Genomic DNA, 14,018 nt, shown 5'->3' with positions numbered 1-14,018 from the left:
AAGTTTCATCAGTGTGCAGCTTGTACAAAACCTGCCAAACCTGTTTCTGGTCACTTGCATGGGATGTGCAGATCCTCATCCAGTCGGTTCGTGCCAGGCTTTCACGCATGGCGAGGAAGTTGTTACTAGCATGGAAATGTGGGAATGTCATCTAGCTGTCTAGTAGGGCATAAGCCACCGCTCACATTTGTGCTTTGTGTGGCTTGCACGAGAGCAGTACTAAATAAGGGTGCCTACGTTTCCTGCATTGCAGAATCGTAGTTAAATGCCTTCCTTTTTATTTTGTTTACAGTTGACGATTTTCTGTGATAACACTACGTTTATTGTCATCTAGATTATTGTAAATTTTTGTAATCGTAATGTAATCTAGATTGAGGAATCGCACTTCTTTCGTACATCATGAAATTTGCACCATGGTTGCTCGGGTTTAAATAGTCAACTGGTAACAAGGAAGAAAAAGCATTTTGTCTGCTTGTATGCCTAAATTAAAAGTGCATGTTTACTTATACTATGTGTTTTGGGGGCTTACAACAAATAGACAGTTTTAGTTTAACGTACGCAACCTATAGTGTACGCTATTAGCCCCGAGAATTAGGAGTGGCGCCCTCTCGCGAGTGACGTCACGGCCAGGACGCCGCTCGCTCCGGCTCGCTCCGCTGCCGCGCGCGCTCGTTCCCTTCGTGTATGCTTGGGGTATGGGTGGCTCGAGCCGTACGTATTGAAGAATACGTCGGCTTCTTTCAGCTGCCATACCTTAACCACAGTTTCTTCTTCAAAAGCGTGTGAGTCGAGAAACTTTGCGGCTTGGATATCGCAAGCTAAGTAGCGTTAAAGGGGTCTACTAGGTTTTGCAATGCATATATGCGCCGTGTCTATCGGTAAATTTTGACTAAAAAAAGAATATCTGCAAATTCAACGCGCGAAGTTGTGTATGATGCTTCGCTAAACACTTAACATTCCTTTAGTATTTAGCTATGAGAGGCATTGCATTTTACGTGGAAGAAAAATTTGGTAATTGGCGTCAACATGTTATCCGGTCTTAGAAAGACACTGCCCATCGAAGCTGTCATCATGATTCCTATTACTCTGGTGTGTTGTTCTCTTCAAATATGGCCATTCATTAATGCATAAAAAATAGTTAGGTGCGCATTTCTTATGAAAAAGTTGGCTGCTACTTTCATCCCCCTCTGAAACAGGCCTCCAAAAAAAACGAATTTCTCATGGCTGCTAACACGACGGCGCGTCATGTAGAGTATTTACATAGTTAATTCACAAACACCATAGTAGCAATCACCTGAGAGAAAAGTTTCGTTGTTAAGATCGAGAGCCACTCAATTGAAAGTGACGAAATGTTTCATAGTGGCCCTCAGTAGCCTTTATCGACAATATGGCACACCCCTGATCACGTAACGGTAATAATCGACTGTCCGTATTGCGAGGCACGCTATGTTCGCGAAACCCATCAGTTCACTACAACTTCGTATTAAAACCATAAAGCATTTTTTTTACAGCGCCAACTGGAATGGCTAAAGTATTCTCGAGCTCCTACACCGCAGCTTAGATTGCCTACAAAAGAAAAATTCAAGCACCTTCTGTCTCACCATGTCTCGATCCAGCGTTATTTAATTATACAAACGGATAACGATTCGCTTCGTCGTTATATAAAAGAGAACCTTGCAGGCTAAATTAAGTTTGTTCCAATCCAATCGCAAACATTCATAAAGAAAGCACCACAAGCCTTGCAAATACTTTCACTTGATTTCTGACCCTCCACCGGGGGAATTCCGATATCTTCAATATGTCCCATACTACTAGTCATCGACGCTTCGACTTCTTTTTGGCTGCAGCTATGCGGTCCAGCAGGCATACTTCACTAAAAAAATTGGGCCGAGCAGCCTGTGTCAGTTCGCCAAACAGATTCGTCATGCATATTCCTCAAGCAACAAGCACCAGTAAATTTCTCAAGCGAGCTTGATTTGATTTGATTTATTAATTTTCATTTACAGACACACATGTACAGAGGAGTGGTAAATGGAGGTGGATGAGGGAAAAAAGCCGCACAGACGCGGCTTGAGGTGACCTCACCCCCTTAGGTACAATATGGCTGCATGGGGTAACACATCAAGCGCCATATAAATTACATTTATATAGTGGCCATAAAACATTGCAGTTATACAATATATGAAAGAACAGTGAAATATTTCCACAATAACAATGCAAAATACGCTGCGGCATTGAAATAAAATGATATACACTTGGTAACATAGACAAAAAAGAGGAACATAACATACATTATTAATCATTAGCAAACGCGCTATAAAGAGGTGAGTTGAACGTGTAGCACGGAAAAGGGGATATATATTGGTACATTCCTATTTGCACTCTGTAAATATCTGTAAGCTTTCATTAACTTTACTTCAAGTTTCCGCCGCTTAAAAAAAATAAACACGTGAAGAACCACCTAATGTCGACAAGCAGTTAAAGAAGCAAGTGAGGCGTGTAGAATCTAAGCTCCAGTATTAGTTAAGTCCCCGTGCTACTGCCGAGCTTTTCTGTGAGGAAATGCAAAAATTCGATATTATACCATGAACTATTCGTCGTGAGCAAATCTGTTTTAGCGGAATCAAATCAACGTAACTGCTGTAGAAGTCATATATAGCCAGCTTTGTGACATACTTGTTTCACCGCGGCAGGTATGGTATCATAACAGGATTCCTATAGGCTATGCTTTTGCGATTGTCTATCCGCGTATGAAAAACCCGCAATGGGCTGGTCTGCGTCGCTTCGGCTGGCACTGTAGCGTTGCGTTCGAGAGCTGCATTGTTGTATAATAAATTAGCTCTTTGAATAAATGTTCGCAAAGGAAGACGTCGTAGAAATGTATTTGAGACGACCGCCATAAGTATACAAGCAGAGAGAACGAGGGCGAACAAACGAAAACACCGCAGAAAGCGCCCGGACAATGCCCGAACTGTAGCAGACGACAGGCGCGAGTCCGTGCCCTGACGTCACGCGAGCGGCGCTCGCAGCACCGCTCGTGTTCGTTCTCGGGGCTAATAGTCTAGCGGACGCGAAGCAGCGCACGTTTTTTGCAGCTTTAGCTGGCCAGCGAGATGTTCGGATCTCGGAGGCCATATGCCGCCGTTGCGCCTATTTTCTGACTCTAGCGATAGGTAGCGCCGACATCTCGAATGTTTCTTTCGTTAGGCTTCGACTCGTTCGAAACGAGAAGCCACGGAGGAAGGAAACTAAGGAGAGGCCCTGACGTCACTCTTTGTGAAGCAAAAGTGAAGCCGGAAATTGGCGTTCCTCATGGCGATGCTCCGCCTTTTGTGCCACCCTCCTCTCTTGTTTACATCTTTCGCGAAACCACGCCGCACTGCGCGTGGTTTCGCGCGTGGAGCGCGCGCGCTCGCGCAACATCCGGCAGAGCACGGTGCAGGTAACACAGCGCAACAAGACACGGTGACTAACGCAAACCCGCCCACACAGCGCCTTTGCCACGGCACGAAACCTACCAGAGCAACACGTGAGCGCCGCTCAAAACCATAACAACGCCGCCATTGTGGCCCAAAAAGCGTGGCCATGCAACAAAAAAAAATAAATAAAAAGCAGCAAAAAAATGAGAACCTATAGGTCATTTCCGCCACACTTTTCTCCTAGCGCGCGGAGGGGGTAGGGCCTCTCCTTAGTTTCCTTCCTCCGTGCGAGAAGCGATCTCGAAAACACCACAAGGTTATCCATAATACCCTGTCGTCGAAGCGGCCTGATACTAAGCGAAAGCCGTTTACACAGTCATTTGCTGCGAACGAAGTGCATTTTACAAAAGCAACGCCAAATTCAATAATTCCTTCCCATCATTCCTAATGCGACGATCCTGCGTTTACATGCTCCGCGAGAGTCGACTCGCGTCCGTAAATCTACCCTCGCCTGGCGCCTTTCTAGCGCATTACTGCTGTTTACATGAATGTGATGCGCTAAAAATGCGATGCGATGCGACACTGTCGCATTCATGTAAACGCGGCGGGTCCCTTTTACCTCTAATTGCACACAATTCAAATTTTTGTAGCGTATTACGCCTAACATTCGCCGAGCTTTCTCAAAAAATAATCTTCGCGAATAATTTCTTTCAGAAAACTGGCGCATAACCTTTTCGAGCGCTTCTATTTGCATTAAACGTATCGCTGTACAAAGAAATGTGCTAGTATAATTTTCATGTACAAACAACATATAAATTAGAACTGACAGACAATGTCAAAAGTGACACATGCTGCTCGAAAACATTAAGGCCGTGTTGTAGTGGAAGTAAGGATCCAGGTACTTCCTCTCGCTCGAGGGTAGATGTATTTCGCCAGTGAAGAGATTTGCCGATAAAGATAGCGGCGATAAGCTCGCTGGAGGCTCCGGATGAATGGAAGCGGACCGAGGTGAAGCTTGAAGGCACTTCGTACTCGCAATAACTATTTACTCTTAAGATGTACGCATTCAGATGCAAGTTGGGACTGGAACCCATAGGGCGACCCTATCTGGCCTGCACTGATGGTGCATAACACATGTAGTTGAGTCCAAAAGTGTTGGGTTAAACTGGGCCATGGTTTCTACCCCTCGGTGCGCCGCCACAAACATTTACAGCCCAATCGCTGCCGACGGGCTTTGAGGGGGGTCCGTCGCCGCACCAGGTCGCCAATCCTGTACGAGGATCGTCGTGTGAGTGGCCTGCCGGCTATTCGAGCAATGAGCCTCTTCTGCGCCCCGGTACGCTTGCCTCAGTTTCAGGTGTTTGCTCCTCTCCTTAAAAAACAACAAACAAAAAACGCACTAGGGAAAGGGTCACAAGCGCATAGTAATCGTACCCCGCGCAAAGCCAGAGATGAAAACACAAGGGGCACAATAAAATACTAATAAACAGGCAGCACCTGCAAGCTAAGGCGGCAGGGTGATTGACCTGCGGTGTCTCCCCGTCCCACGCTCGTAAACGTGCACGATCTTTGGAAAAAGTGATAGCGTAGTAATCGCGGGCCGTTCATCAACGAAAGCCGCCAACTCGGCAGTTTAGGATCCCATACTTTTAAGAGTTCAAGAGTTCTTTATTTGCATTTTAATAAGGTTACAAATGGGGATTATACATACATACAGAGGGAGGTCCCATAGTCAACAGACTGTACAGGGGACCTCCCATTACAAATGAGTAGGATATATAAAATACAAAGCAGCTATATGAAAACACAAAAGACACCATATTAAGTAAACGCTTGCTCAGAAAAGGTTTTCCACGACGGTTGATTGGATCGGTCTTAAGTCAAAATTGTGAAGCGTTCCGCATTTTTAAAACCTACTCTCAAGTAATTGGGGCACTTTTCAATTTTGATTTGCCGCGCAGACTCTCGATAATATGAAAAACGTTCTCGTATGGTCTCACGTCGCATCAGCACTACATCTGCAGGCTTGGAGGGACGCCTGACACCGGCAAAAGATGCCGAGAGCGAGTGGGGCTGTACTAATCCATGTACGACCAAATTTGCAAGGCCCACTGAGCTTGAACAAAGACACCCCCTCACCAGAACAGGAATTGGCATTCCTGTTGCAGTATTCGGCCACAACCTCCCTGATGATATTGGACAGGGGCAATTGGAGATTATAGGGAGAGGCCTTCGTGCTGCAGTGGACATAAAATAGGCTGATTATTATTATTATTATTATTATTATTATTATTATTATTATTATTATTATTATTATTATTATTATTATTATTATTATTATTATAAGGTCAAACTACGCTTACGCTTGCCGGCGCGTCAAAGCCAGCGCCCACGCGCCTTGAGTGTGCCCCGCCTCGTGAGTAATGGCGGTTTCAAAAACCTACACGACGCACGCAGGAGAAGCGTATCCCCGCAGGCCGGCTGTACCCGGTTTAGAGGCAAACCGGATGTGACGTGAACCAGTGCCGTACTCCCTGCCCCCAGATAGGTACTTGTACGCCTAGGGAAAGACGCTGCTAGGTGCTGCTGCTAAATCCCTGTGGTTTCTGCCGGCTCACGTAGGTTCGTTCGCGTGGTCTTGTTACGCCTCGCTGGATCGTGTTCAGTCATGCCGTCCTTGCGCGGCGTCATTGTCGGCGAGTCAGGTTAAATTCTTTAATAGGTCGCGCCTGCGCCTAATTGAGTCTATTAAAGACTGCACATTCAGTTTTGCTGGCTACAGTTCAGTGTGGCTGGCGTGGGCTGTCTCCACGATGCGCTTCGAGCGTGTCGATTTCGCCGTTCTTTATATTGGCGGAAATGACCGTGAAAGCAACATGGATCTACAAGAAATATGCAACAACATCAAGGTAAGTCTACTGAAATCACAAAATTTGAAACAATAAGCGCTCATAGTTGTGTTTTCTTTTAAATTTTAGGCCTTGATTGTTCAGCGAGACGGCGCCCGTCGTGCTGGTTTTCAAGGTGCTCTCTCGCTGGCTAGAAGATGCTGATGCGGAACAGAAAATGCAAAAACGTCGCTTGCTCAACCGCAAATTGACGGCTACGCTGAAGCGCATGCCGTGTCTGCGGAATTTGAACCCCGAGGTATGGACCCCTTTTTTCCAGCGGCATGCCGTTACATACCGTCAGGAACACGCTTGGCTTATTTCTGACTCGGTAAAAAAATGTTTCACTTTTTCTCGCTGCTCGCTGCTGAAGAAATGCGGACCGTTTGTCGTAGTTGTCTCCATTACAGGGTGGCATTACTGCGGTGAACAAAGCAAGTGTTGCCGTACATACTGTGCGCACTTCACCCTTTGTTGGGCGGTCGGAAAATATTGGTCCCACTATTCAGGGCAACTTCGCTACTCTGTAGCGGTGAAGTGTAATTTCTACCATTGAACGTTCCTGTGTAGACATGTTTCTGAATCACGTTAAGCACATTTTTTCGTCAATTTCTTTGTCAAACACGCGATAGAGCGGTTGCGCAGATTGTTTACTTCCCTTTCTACAATGTTTGGTTTATTCTGTCGCCGTCCTTCAAACCACCACAGCGGCAAATGGACTCTTTTGATCGAAATTCCGCGTTTTCATAATAGCTGAATTTTGGTGCGGTTAGGTGTCTAAATTTCTCGTGCCCACAGCTACCAAAACAGGTGATCAAATTATTAGCATCGCGAATAAATCGCATTCCTACATATGCAAGCTGCTACATATTTTTGATTGATTGATTGATTGAATAACTTTAATGAGCGGTTCTTAAAACGAAACCCTCTTTGCCTCTTCCTTGCTCAGTGGGTGGTGGCTGCTGCAGTCCTGCCAATATTGGTCACTGTGTATGGCACTGGATATGTGCTGCTTGGCATGTGTCCAAATGGCAACTTGGATTACCTGTTAAGTGCAGCTCAACATGTACCACTGGGTAGACACGTAGAACAAGAGGCAAGAAATTAAGTATACAACAGGAAATTTAAGAAGTCAGCCACAGAGAAGTCGGAAAGTCAGCATCGAAAGCAACAGAGTATGGACAAAAATGAACTAAACGAGACCAGGACATGCACTGTGTGCAGAGTTATAGAAGTGAACGAGTGGTTGCATTTTACTGAACATTACAAAGGCTTCACTTATAACCGATTTTCACATATGCATGGAATCTGCTAACTTTTCTGTGCAAAACTCTACCGGAAAGAATATATTGCATCCATCGGTGTTAGTATATTTCCTAGCATATTTTCTCTTTTTCAGCCAACATGCACATCCCCGTTAAATCAAATAGATCACTGTAGATGGCTGCCACAAGCATACTACAAGAACTGTGAATTGGAAGCTGTTAGCTACCTGTGGCACGAAGTCATGCAAGGGTACATGTAGTCTTTGTGTGCACATTGACTTCATGTTTTACTCATTTGACTGGCTCCTATTGCACTCCGGCTGAATAGCAATAACACACAGGCCACTTTACGCTCGAGCTACTCGAAAGCTGCAGGTACATTCATAAAATTTCGTAAGTACATGGCATTAGTGGAAAAAATTAAAACCTTTTCTGGTACAGCCGTGCGTTGTCGGAAGTGTCTCAATGCATTGCAGTGATTAAACAGGCACATATTCTACCATATTTTAACTCCAAACATTTGCTCACGGGTGGAAAGCGCTGTTTCTGTTGTAAATAGATGTGGCTTGCACACAAGGTAAGCTGCATGAACAGAAGGTGCTGCAGCCACATAACCTGACCTTTGATCTTCATTATGCTCACAGATTGAAGGGATGGAACTAAGTGCGTGTCTTTTAAATGCTTGATTTCAGCCAGTTAAATTTGCCAACACGGGGGATTCAAACCACTGGTGTCCATCTGCTGTTGGGCTGGATTCTCAATTTAGTGAGAATACTAACTACTGCGTTCATTGGTGCTGACAGATATCAAGTCAGTTGTAGCTCGGCATTTACTGTATTCCGTTTGTCACCAAAATGCTAGAGAACCACTCGAGATCCTTCGATGTCAGCATCCTCATAATCAGTGGGCACCCCATAAGAAAAATAGGTCAATTTTGGATGGTATCCTTGCAAGTGTGAGAAGGCTAGGCCACAGAAACTCTCATTTCTGATTTGTGCACTATTCAGCCACGTTAAAATGTGAGGAGCCTAGACATCTAAAAGACGAGGAGCAAGCAAATTGAATGTAGCTACCGAGCAAAAAAGTGGAAGCGTAAGCTGTTGATTTTTTACTCTAAAGGCACGTTCACACTGAAGACGGAGCGGCTAAACCGGGCAAAGCTCTTGGCCAGGCGGATAAAAGCAGGCGTTAAACGAGGCAGCAAGCCCAATCGCTCGCGGACCACTTTTTTTCCTGCCCGTCAGAGCTGTCCGCTTTGCTACAGCCAATTGGAACACCAGACGACGCTGGCGTGTACGCGATAAGGATGGACGACCGGTGCCACGAGACGGCGACAAGTGCACCACAAAAACGTAAGATACTCCGCCTCGGCGGTGCGGGCACCCAGGCAAGCTGTCCAGTATACAGGGTGTTTCAGCTAACTTGTGCCGAGGCTTTAAAAGAGAAAGACCGAAAGAAACTAGGCCTGCAGTACTCAAATGCAATCAATTCAGTAAACTACCCTTTTGAGCAACTTTAGTACTTACGGCTCATTGAGAGACATCTGCTTTATTTTTTCAAGACAAAAGAAAGTGCACAAAATCGAAAAAAAGTACCATGCAACTATGCACTTTTTAGCAGTGATGAACAATGCGGCATGCAGACAGGATGTAAAAAATATGCAGTTCCGACACACTGTGAAAATTATGTAACCAGCTTTCTTTGCTGCTTCTGTTCGTTGATGGCATTTGGCAGTGATGTGTTAAATGTTACCTTGCATGCACCACTTGTGTTTGTAGTACACAGAGCTCACAGGCAGACGTGCGCTCCGATGCTCAAGGTGGTGTTGTGCACCATCCATATCCTGTGAGAGTAGTGGCACTGTCATTCCCTCACATGGCGCATCGCATGGCGGGTGAGGTAGAGAAATCCGTTTATTGAATCCTTAGGAGAAATAGTTGCTGCCACGTCCTGTGCCCGACAGAGCAGTGCCTGCTGGCCACCCAGGCTTCTGTCACGCAGCATGGCCTCCCAGTGTTGCAGTGTAGGGACATTGAAGTTTTGATGCTGGACCACCACTTGCATACTGTCGTTTTGACGGCGTGGTGCTGTATTGCAGTTTTGCATCTGCACATCCTGTGTCAATTGTTGGCATGGACACACTTGCCGTGTTTATTTTTTCAGAAATAGCATAAACATGCCATACCACACCTAGAACTATCATTATATTTTTAGTTTGCCCACAACTGTCACCATGTCTAGTTGTAGTGTTTTTCTTTTAAAGAGACTCCATACGAAAGATGCTTTCTGATGGCATCTTTACCTTCTCGTGTGATCATTCAGCGAGCACAAAGTACTGCAGCTTCTGCAATGCTTTTGTCTATTCCTTCCAGGCACACTACTCTCAATGTATCATTAGCGCTGAAATAGAATACCACCTGTTGTTGCTCAAAGCAGCTTCAATATAGATTCTAATCGGAATAGGCAGAGTTGTGGCAGTATACAACTTTCTATAGCCATAAAAGGCAAGCTAGCATAGTGGGGCATCTCAATGCTCGTAAAAGCATTCAACTGCATGTATCTCCAAATAACTAAGCTCAAGCAGACTGTCAAAATCTGTGCTTGTCACGGTGAGTTGGTGCGGGAACTTGAAGGTGTCGCTTTTCCTTCATTTTTGTGTCTCTTATGTTTTTGCTAAGGCTCTTGCCACAGCAAAGTTGCTCTTGTGGTATTTTAGAAGGGTAATTTACTAATCACCTAGGCAATGTCATTTCCTACATTTGGTTGCACCGTGTGCATCAGTGCAATAAAATGGGTCAAACGGCTTAATACGAGATGTTGCCAGGCCTTTTTGGCACGACACTTGTGGATAACATTTTGGTGTGGCTTGGGCGAGACCGACAGAGAGAAATTTACACATACGAGCACAAAGGCCAGGCACTGTTCCCTTGTGGCCTGCACAACCACTAGAATAGCAGCTAGTCTTATCAATTCATACTGAGTATCACCAAGTGGAACATTGCAAGAACTGTAGCTTGGTTGAGACAAGGCACTTACAGCTGCAGCTGAAACATGTGGTGTGATCAACATGTACAAGGTTACAATACTCTTCACCCTTTTTGTATTTAAGACTTTTTAAACTTTGCCCACAATTTGATTACAGCTTTCCAGAGTTCCTTGGAAAATCCTCCCATGCACCTGCCATGTACATTGCCCCCCCTCCTCGATGTGGCATGCAAGATGGCAGCAGCAGCTGTGGAACAGTTGAAGAGGCGAAGAAAGGTCCACATTATAATAGGTTGTATGTAAATAAAACTGATCGAACACAACCGATTCGGCTTCCACTTTTGTCAAGACAATTGTCAGCAAACAAATGGAGTAATTTCAGTAGGGCGATACTAATAGTGCATAAAAATTCTTGGAAGCCTCGTCAGCTTTCTTGCTGTTAACAGGCTGTGTTGGTGAGGTGGTTTAGGCAGGGAATGCCAATTCATGAGGGATGGTCATGGCCACCATGTTCAATGTATGTGCAGCATCAATCAGTTCTCTAGACCGAGTGCACTAATGTCATGGCAGGCCAGCACTTTGTCGCATGATATATTTTCAAACCTCGCATGCTTTCTTTGGGGCTCTGAGAAAATTAATGAAGCATGAAACTAAAATCGGCATGTTGCAGTTTTCAATACAACCATCACTGCATTTGTCCATTCTTGAAACAAATTTTATTGTACCAAATGCATACAGAATTGTGGAATATCCGAAGTACATTTTGCTTCTTTTGGTCAAGCAGCTGGCAGAACAAAACCACAAAGTTCCAAAGCAGGAAGGTAACACTTCTTTTGAAGTACACGAGTGCAAAACTTGCCGCCAATTAAAAAAAGAAGGGAGCTGCTACACACCATTTCTTGGTTCTTTGACCATTTATTTTTTCTTTTGTGGCTGATGTTTAAAAATCCTTGCTATAGCAAATGCAAAGACATCAAAAATCAACGCACGACAGATATAGGTACTATGGTGTAAAGTAATGAAGATATAATTTTGCATGCACATTATTTCGTCTGAAATAGAGGGATATAGCACAAACGTTGCTCTTCAATCCTAATAAAATATAAGGAACTCGTGGGCTACAAGAGGGCTACGGATGATTGTTGAGGGCCTCGGATTCTGTAATGTGCAGCTATACTTAAGTACACAAGCATTTTTGGAATCTGCCTCTACCTGGGTGCAGCTTTGTGACCTGGAATGAAAAGCCACAGCCATCGAGATCGAGCTGCTGCAGTGGCGACATCACAGTAAAAGGTAATAGCGAAAAATTAAAACAATAATATGGCCATGCAACTTGCAACAAATCAGATAGGTCACCTGAAGCTTCTATTTCCAATTTTTCTGGTGTTGCATAGAAGGGCAAAAATCTTGAAAAGTGATAGTGTACGACTTTCATGCATAAACAATTGTGCATATCTACTTTTTTTTAACCATGCAGATATTTAGCAAAAAGTTTTGAGCACGGAGAGCCCGGCGTTTTTGCAAAGGAGTTTCTAGGTGAGGTGGACACACTATGCTGCTAATAATGCGAGTTTCAGAAAATTAATTTTGAAAAATTCAGTCACTTTTTTATTAGTAACTTGACGGCAGCCTTCTAAATGGCATATTTGGAGGCAGTTGCATGTGAACGCACACCCTTTCTTTTTCTAAATCTCGAAAATTGCACTTATTTTGAGATATTCATTATCGTGCTCAATTGAGTACAATCAAAACTTGGTGCATCCTCCTCCACATCAGGCGGCACTGCCCTGTCAAGAAGTGTGGGACAAAGCTTAAATGATAGCCTGACATGGCACACTGACGCACATGCTTGCCAGGCAAAGTGTGTCGTATCAGCAGCTACAATGACTGGCCAAGATGTTTCCATCTGATGAGATAGCGGGACCTTCTTTTCTGCACTCCCAGCACACTCAGTTCCAATATTGCCTCGATTTACCAGTGAAATTCAATGATGAATATCTTGAATTAGGTGCAACTTTCAAGATTTGTAAGAAATGAGAGTGCATTAGAGGAATTCCTCTGCAAGAATGCCACATTTTCCGCGCTCATAACTTGAAAACAAGAAAATCTGTATGGTAATAAAAGACACCCTATACGTATACAGTGTGCATTGGAGCATTTCATGCAACCAATATTCAAGCACCTTCTGCCTACAAAGAATTCATAAAGCAAATTTATGCATTAATACTGGAATCAGTTACGAGCACTGGAAATGCAAACACTGTTACGAACCCTGGTCACATGCCAGGCATTGTGTTGCTGCTCTCTGCGTAGGGCCTATGAATAAAAACCACCTTCAACATCGCACAGTAAGCTACTAATTGCTATGTGTAGGAAGACTTACAGTTCTTCAAATGCAATTATGACCTAGACATTCTAAAGCTTTTCTAATAATGTACTTTTAGTGAACAAGTCCCCAAAACTTGGAACAACTCTGAAGCTATAATGCCATTATTATCTGAAAGATGCACTACATTTTTTTAACACAGTAAGGAAACATTCATAATCGACAATGCCACCATAGACATGAGTCATATAATATTGCACTGCGTGCAGCAAGGATAGCACAATCTCGCACAAAAGATTAGTCTCTCCCGCAGCCTTTGAGGCCCCCTTTATTATGTCTCGCTTATGATGCCGTAACATAGTACGAAACCATGATGACGTAACTTATGATCGTGAGTTACTCTTGAAAGAAAGCTTGTGCACACATGCATATTCCTGCATTGTAACTCTGGAGTGCACTTACAGTAAGGACACTGTGAAAAGAAGAAAAATAAGGCCAACAGCAAGAACCAGGCAGCGCAGTGCTATTTGCACCTTCTCGGCTGTTGTCGGTTTAAGTCACCTTTGCTGCAGCAGAGTCGTGTTATGCGGCGAAGCATATTTATCATCATGCAGTGAAGCATATCTGAAGTTAAAGGAGACACTGTCACGGGGCCCCTGCGGGTGCTTATGGTTACCCGACACTAGCTTAAATACCTATACTGTGACCTCTTCATGCATTTGGACAACACCAATCGCCATGTGAAAACCTCTGTGTTCACTGCTAATCTCGCCAAGAGCCTAAATTGTTCCAAACTACAAATTTCACCAAGTGGCAAACTTGGCAATGCTTCTGGAACCTCATTCTAAAGTACTTTAATACTACCAGGATGCTTCAATGTCAAACTGGATTAACAACCTGGGATGAAATTGCGCCAGCTTCTAACTTTCTGAATGTTGTCTTCACCTCCTACATCAGTGAGTAGGCAGCGTTCAATTGGCGCTCCCGCTTCACCAAGCAGACAACCGCTGACGAAAGCACAGTGAAGGCGAATAATGAGAGCGCAAGCAAACATTCAGAATGCGAGATCTCGCCCTTGGATTTAGAGAAAGGAAGGGTAATTTCACCACCAAGGAACCGAAGTATGCATTCAACA

The 14,018-nt window shown here is 44.3% G+C and overlaps 1 long non-coding RNA gene across 2 annotated transcripts; it reads left to right on the top strand.

Annotated features, from left to right (window-relative positions):
- The first annotated feature begins 5,944 nt into the window (after positions 1-5,944).
- On the top strand, positions 5,945-10,882 carry LOC135904161 (uncharacterized). 2 transcript variants are annotated; one of them, XR_011508979.1, is made up of 3 exons: positions 5,945-6,328; positions 6,398-6,566; positions 10,715-10,882. It is a non-coding gene; the product is annotated as an uncharacterized lncRNA (long non-coding RNA). The 2 variants fall into 2 exon arrangements; XR_010565028.2 differs by lacking the exon at positions 10,715-10,882 and adding an exon at positions 8,692-9,738 and having other exon boundaries at positions 5,951-6,328.
- Positions 10,883-14,018: the final 3,136 nt, after the last annotated feature.

This window comes from Dermacentor albipictus, chromosome 10 (genome assembly GCF_038994185.2).
Source record: "Dermacentor albipictus isolate Rhodes 1998 colony chromosome 10, USDA_Dalb.pri_finalv2, whole genome shotgun sequence".
In the NCBI taxonomy this organism is placed as follows: domain Eukaryota; kingdom Metazoa; phylum Arthropoda; class Arachnida; order Ixodida; family Ixodidae; genus Dermacentor; species Dermacentor albipictus.
This window is presented reverse-complemented; position numbering and strand designations above follow the sequence as displayed.